This window comes from Pseudopodoces humilis, chromosome 7 (assembly GCF_049639895.1).
Source record: "Pseudopodoces humilis isolate 2021_Gansu_Grassland_sample_001 chromosome 7, ASM4963989v1, whole genome shotgun sequence".
NCBI classification, from domain to species: Eukaryota; Metazoa; Chordata; class Aves; order Passeriformes; family Paridae; genus Pseudopodoces; species Pseudopodoces humilis.
In genome coordinates, this window is record NC_142206.1 from 19,059,034 (window position 1) to 19,065,033 (window position 6,000).

General features: G+C 49.0%; 1 protein-coding gene across 2 annotated transcripts in view; it reads right to left on the reverse strand.

Annotated features, from left to right (window-relative positions):
• Positions 1–3,900, reverse strand: part of CPT1A (carnitine palmitoyltransferase 1A) — a 39,144-nt gene extending 35,244 nt beyond the window's left edge. Inside the window, exon 1 of one of the 2 annotated variants that reach the window (XM_005522385.3) lies at positions 3,796–3,900. The gene's annotated coding sequence lies outside the window, so the exon portion shown is untranslated. Of the gene's footprint in view, positions 1–3,188; positions 3,318–3,795 lie in introns of those variants that run through there. The other variant, XM_014252059.2, reaches the window with a different exon arrangement.
• Between the last annotated feature and the right edge of the window lie 2,100 nt (positions 3,901–6,000).

The window sequence follows — 6,000 nt, forward strand, 5'->3', positions numbered from 1 at the left end:
CTATCCCAGAAACTCACTGCCGCTGAGACCCTGAATAAATGAGGACACACCAAGAGGCAGCTCCTAGCTCCTAACAGACACTACACTACAGCAATGGCAATCACTCAGCTGTAGCTCTCAAACAGAAAGTCAAGAAAAACAGTGTGAGCTTTGATTCACACACAGCTTTCAACTGCTCAGAGGGGCTGGATCATATTGGAACCATTTCAGAAAAACTGATGCCAATGGAGAAATAGTCACAGACAGCAGTTCTGAAACACTATTTTCCATTACACTGAATGACACTGTTTACACTAAACATGTCCAAGATGGTGAGGAACTGTGGAGTGACAGAAAGTTCATGTGCTCCCCACTCAGTTACTTCTGAGAGTTCCAGCAGTGACTGCCAGCTCCTGTGACATGCAAGTTAATTTCAGAGGCCAGCCTCCAACATTAAGCTAAGTATTCAGTTTAAGACATCCAACCAAGTGTTCATCTGCAGGCTTCAAACTCCCACTGGACTCAACACAGATGCCATCAAGATTTCTCGGAGAGGTGTTCAGAGAATAGACTGTTTCCACCAGCACTTCAAGGAGAAAAGCCACAGTTAGTAAATTGTCTTCTCACCTGATCTGGAAACAGGCAAAACAGAGATTTGCAAACAATCTGTTAATTAATTACTAGGCTAACCCTAAGGAATATTAATCCCTACAGTTTCTGGATCATATGATCTCTCTCCTCTTCTCATTAGCACGCTCCTGTAGAATGTGGTCCCAAAATGTACACTTCAACAAATAAACAACACCCCCCAAAAACCCCAATGAACACAAACCACCAACACTCTCCAAAATCAAAACAGAAACTTTTACAACTGTTGAATTATTTTTCGGGATTTCTTTCTCCTTATACAGGACATATTATATTGTTCCTAGGCCTCTTAGATCATTCTAGGCTCCACTGCAATACATGTTATATTGTCCACATCCCAGCAAGCTACATCCTCTGACCTTCTAGAAATCCAGAATAATCTAAGAGAGAAGCACAGTCTGCTAAAACACTACACAGTTATCATACCATGCAGAAACCTCCCCCACCTCATAAAAACTAGGCTCTAGACCTGGGTATTTCTTTTTAACTGCTATAAATGACATACCCAGATATTTAGATTATACAAGTTGAACCCTTCTCTCTCCCTTTGAACTTAATGAGCTTCTGTGCTCTTGCAGTAAACAAGAATTACTATCTTCCCTATGACAACAAATGTTTTTGGAGTGGCAGGACTTTTACGAGACATAAAAGGTGTCACATTTTAGGACTTAGGAGATGCTGGAAGATGGACAACAATGTGTGGTGATGACAAATCAAACTGAGTTAACTGCTTTATCAGTATTAAATGACCATTTACTGCACAAGGTTGAAAGACCTCAATAAGGTTCAGGCTGTAAGACTGAAGAACCCGTTCCAAAGATTTGCAAAAATATTTAAATTGACATTCACATTAAAGTAAACCCAGACTTGGAGAAAGAGGGTCCAGCCATTCAGATCGTGTTTTTCCAAACGTGGAGTTCAGGACTATGATACAAGCATGCTGCAGGGTTAAGGGAATAGTTTTGGAATGTTAAAAAAAAATAATACATAGTCTTGGAGCTTTGTTGACTGGCTGGGGCTTTATTTGTGGATTTTTTTCGGGGGTTGGGAGGGTGTTACTCGTTTGTCGTTTTAGTACGGATATTTGCTTAAGTCGCCTTTCTTTTGAGATTTTGGGATTCACCACTCTCGGCGCCCGAGGAGGGACACAGGGCAACCCTCGGTGCCCGGGGGTGGGCACAGGGCCATGCTCACTGCCCGGGGGATGGACAGAGGGGCCTCTCGCTGCCCACGGCCGCCCCGGCTCCAGCCTCCCCCCGCTTCCCAGCGCGGACCGCGGGCAGCCGGGGCCGTCCCCGAGCTGCGGGCGCGCCCCCGCCCCCGGCCGGGCACGCTCACGTGACCGCTCCCGAGAAGTGGGTGAAAGGTCGCGCCGCCGCGGCCCCGCCCCGCGCCGCCCGCGCGTCCCCGGCCGCTCCAGGCCTTTCCACGCGCGCCGGGAAGGCGCTGCCAAACAAAAGTTCCCAGAGAAAAGGACCGCAAGCAATGAAAGAAGCCAAGCGCGTCTCTCAGCTCGGCTCGGGCAGCTGAGCGATTTCTAGTCCGGTTCTCAGCGCTCAGTTGTTCAAGGTTACGCTTTTCTTGAATAAGGAATAGTGATTTCTTCCTGGAAGAGGCTCTTCAACGAGGGCTGAAACACCGTAAAATTTTAAAAAGCACTCAGATCAACTTAACTTTCAAACTAAATCACGGCTGCGTCAGAGCCCGATACCTATGTAACCATGTGAAGTTAGATTTCCTAGGCTAACAAAGATGGGCACAACATCGCCTGGGCTATTGTAAACTGGTGATCACTAGTTTATATCCATATGCTTACGAGAGGAAAAGAACCTGCTAGTTACTACGGAAGCCCACAACACTCGTTTTAAGTAGAACCCAGTCCTAATGGTCAGAAAACGCATAAAGGACTTAGCAGATCTGGAAACGGAACACGTCAGACACTCGGGAAAACATAATGACACAAGAACGAAGGCATTCGATCTCCATTTTCAGTACAAGCAAGCTACTGCCCTACACACACGTGAAAAGGAAATGAGCAGTTTTCTGTACTGTAATTTCCCTTTAGACTGCAGATTGTCCTCTAAATGCTGACAAACTGCCAGGTTAAGAGGAAGAATGAGACGTTTGTCTTGGTCCTACTCTGCACTTTTCTCTTTCCCAAAAAGGTGCTTCCTGTTACAGTTTCATCAGTATTAGTACACATCCATTACAACTGGAGCACAGCCCAAGTAATATTCTGAGTTCAGTTTTCTGTTTTAAACCAGAGGACATAGCGCAGAGACCAAAGCTGTGGGATTATGAGGCGAGAAAATGTAATTCCGCGATGCTGAAAGAATTTTGATCTACCTTTTTACAAGAAGTCTAATTAGCATTGTCATGCAGTAAACCTGTCACACCTCGAACAAGATATTACGTTTCCTGTGCTTGTAGTTCCAGCAGTTTGTAGTGACTGAGGTTTTTATAGGCTTTACACACACACGCACATATAGATTAGTATCTCTCTCTCTCTCTCTCTCTGTCTCTCACACACAATAAATTCATTTCCGCATTTGAAAACCCACCACCGATGCCACGCCGCGTACACACTTCCACAGATGTGAAACTCCTCCCGGTTACGCGACAAGCCCACGAAGCTGCGGGTCACCAGTGTCACCTTTGTTTCGGCGGCGGCACAGATTCAGCGAATCTCCCGGTGTACCTGTGTCACACCGCTCCCCTGCCCCCATCCCCGCCCTTATCTGAAGCGCTAAGGCGCTAGCCCTCAAATCGGGCAAATCGCGGCACGATGCCAAGGACACCGCGCCTTTCCAGGACTCGCCAGCACCGCGCCCACCACCCTTCCCTGCGATGCCACCCTTTTCTCCGGCAAGGACGAGCCCCGCTCAGGAAACAGCGCCCGGCGCGCTCGCACAAGCACCGCGGAACTTCGCGCTCGACCTAATGGAAACAATAATTAGGCTAAAACCGGACCAAGCGAGCCCGTCCGCCCGTCCCCGATGCTGCCCTTCCTCAGCCCCAAGGAAGGCGGACGGCGGCGCGCTGCGGGAGCGTCCCGGCCGCAGGGGGAGGGGAGCGGCAGCCCGCGGTGAATCAGCCGGACACGGCGGGCACACGGCCGCCGCCGCCGCCCCCTGCCCGAGCCCGGAGCCCGGGCCCCGAGCCGCTCACCTGCAGAGACCGGCGGTGAGCGGGCCCCGTGCCGCGGCGGCCGCTCGGGAAGCAGCGATGGGACAGCGGCCGCTCCCCTGCACGCCCCGCGGAGGCGGAGCGGAGATGGGCGGGGAGGTGCCGGGCAGGGGTGGGGTGGCCTGGGCTGGGCGGTCGGCGGGGAGCCAGGATGCAGGGAGCCAGACCCGCGGGGAAGCGTGACCGTGGGGGTGGCGGTCCTGGGGTCGCGACGGGAACCGGCAAATACGGTCCCTGTGGCCTCGCAGCCGTCCGCAGGAAAGAAGCTTCGGGGACTGCGAGGAGAGGATCCGGGGCTGTAAACGAGGCGGGGACAAACGTGCTCCTTGGAGGAGGATTGCTCGTGGGGCACCTGTTTGGTGGTGAAGAGACTGCCAAAGAACGCTGAGATTCGAACCCCCCGGCCCCTCTGTGAGCCCAAGGCAATGGCTCTGCTGGGAGCTTTTCTTCTGGCGAGAATGGGGTCAGATCTTAGAGCAAGTGCAGTTGGGAGTGCGAAGGAGCTTCCAAGCGAAGGCGCAGGACAGCAACAGCTCTCCCTCCCGCTTCGTTTTGCTCGGGAGCCCTGGCTGGAGGGGCTTTCATTTGAGTTTTCTCTTTTGAGCCTGGGTTCTGACTGGCGCGAGGCATTAGATGAGCGATATCCTTACAAGGGAGCGCAAGGGCAGAGCCCCGGTGAGCGTCAGCAAGAGCTTTCAGTCCTGGCCCCTTCCGTGTGGAAGCCCCAGCACGGAGCCAAGATAGCCCCAACCTCCCCCGGGAAGGACCAGACAACCCACTCTGCTCCAGCAAATACTGGGATTTGAGGGAAGTAAGTACATTCAGTACATCTCAGTAAAAATGGCTACATTCTTCTAAAAATGCAAGATCATGAAAGTCATTAGAATGCAACGGTGCCAATCCCAGGGCAGAATGGCAGTCAGTTTGAAAATGACTGGTTTTTGAATTTGTAATGAACTTATCACTTTCAAGAGCTTTGATTTTAGCGTGGTAACAGCTGGAAGAGTTCTCTGCCCCAAAGGGCCTGTCTGCCTACAGTGGTGTCAGTATGGAGCCTCTCTTTCGAACTGCTAAGAGTTGGGATTCCTACATTTTTCCTTTGTGGGCACACCCACCCAGCCATGCAGTCCTTCCTGCTACAATTTTCAGGATGTGTCTGAAAGCTTCCCAATACACAAACGGGAATAAATCCAGAAGCATGGACACTACAGACTAAATCTTTCCCTTACACTGAAGACCACGTAGCATCAATGAAAAGAAAACCCCACTTCTGGTCAGAATTTTCCCTTCTAGTGTTGTATGCCTAATGATGCAATTATAATGTGTTATTCTTTCAGAAGGAAACCTAAAGCCTAGTAAAAAAGCAAGATGAAGAGAAGGAAAAGCAGAGGCATTTCGATCTAGTAATATCAGCAGGGGGAGAAAGAAAACAAAAGAATAAACCATCAGCTACAGCCATCAGCAGCACACATATCTACATATGTCTGACTAGGATAGGAATAGTGGATAGCAAGGTAAGGCTGACAGTTGCAAGAAGGTAATTGGGTGGGAAAAACAATCTATGTGGTTTTCATTAGGCACAACCTAAAATATCTTCTTAGGCATTTATTTATTATATTTTGCAGATGCATTTACTATCAAGATATTTATATAGAAAGGAAAGAACAAAAAAGAACAAATCTGCCTTCATTCATTCTGTCAGTACCTGTATACATCTCTGGTCCTTGTTTTCATCTACACATGAAATCAGGAAAATATCAGTCAGCTGAGAACATATGTTGATGTCACTCCAAATAATTGTGTAAGCTGTCCTGAATTAGGAAGCATCAAGACAGGATGCTTGCTAAAACATGATTAAGCCCCTTGCAGATAACCCTAGTAAAGACATGAAAACTATTGCTTTATATAAAGCTGTGCAACTTAGCTAAACCTGACTTGGCTCTGTTTTGCTGGCAAGTGTAAACATCACAGATAATCCTGCCAGTAATTGTCACTGGTCCTGACACTGACATCTAGGTCAGGCTCTATTCACCCATTAACCCACAGAAGGCAGTTTGATACTTCTGTAAGAAAAACCTGATCAGAACATTTTGTACCTTTTATTGTGGCGCTATGCACTGCTGAAATGCTCTGTCTCCTCTGGTAACTGTGTTTCTTCAGCTAAGAAGGTGATAAGATACGAGGTGA